Here is a 399-nt window from a genome sequence, read left to right on the forward strand (position 1 = left end):
AGGGTAATTGCACTTTCTGTACATTCAGGGTTGTTGCTAAATGTAAAAAGCCTTTAGGGAACCCATTTTTTGAAAGGTCTTCAGAATCTATAGCTTGCTTTTCTAGCAATCTCTAGGATGACAAGGGAAACAGGCTGGTTGTGTTGATGAGAAAAGAGGAACAGTGCCCTGGTGCGCTAGACGTGAACTCAGTACCTGTGTGAATGCCCTGGTGCGCTAGACGTGAACTCAGTACCTGTGTGAATGCCCTGGTGCGCTAGACGTGAACTCAGTACCTGCGTGAATGCCCTGGTGCCCTAGACGTGAGCTCAGTACCTGCGTGAATGCCCCGGTGCCCTAGACGGGAGCTCAGTACCTGCGTGAATGCCCCGGTGCCCTAGACGGGAGCTCAGTACCTGC

This window comes from Elephantulus edwardii, unplaced genomic scaffold (genome assembly GCF_000299155.1).
Source record: "Elephantulus edwardii isolate Elephantulus edwardi_28Jun2011 unplaced genomic scaffold, EleEdw1.0 scaffold00087, whole genome shotgun sequence".
In the NCBI taxonomy this organism is placed as follows: domain Eukaryota; kingdom Metazoa; phylum Chordata; class Mammalia; order Macroscelidea; family Macroscelididae; genus Elephantulus; species Elephantulus edwardii.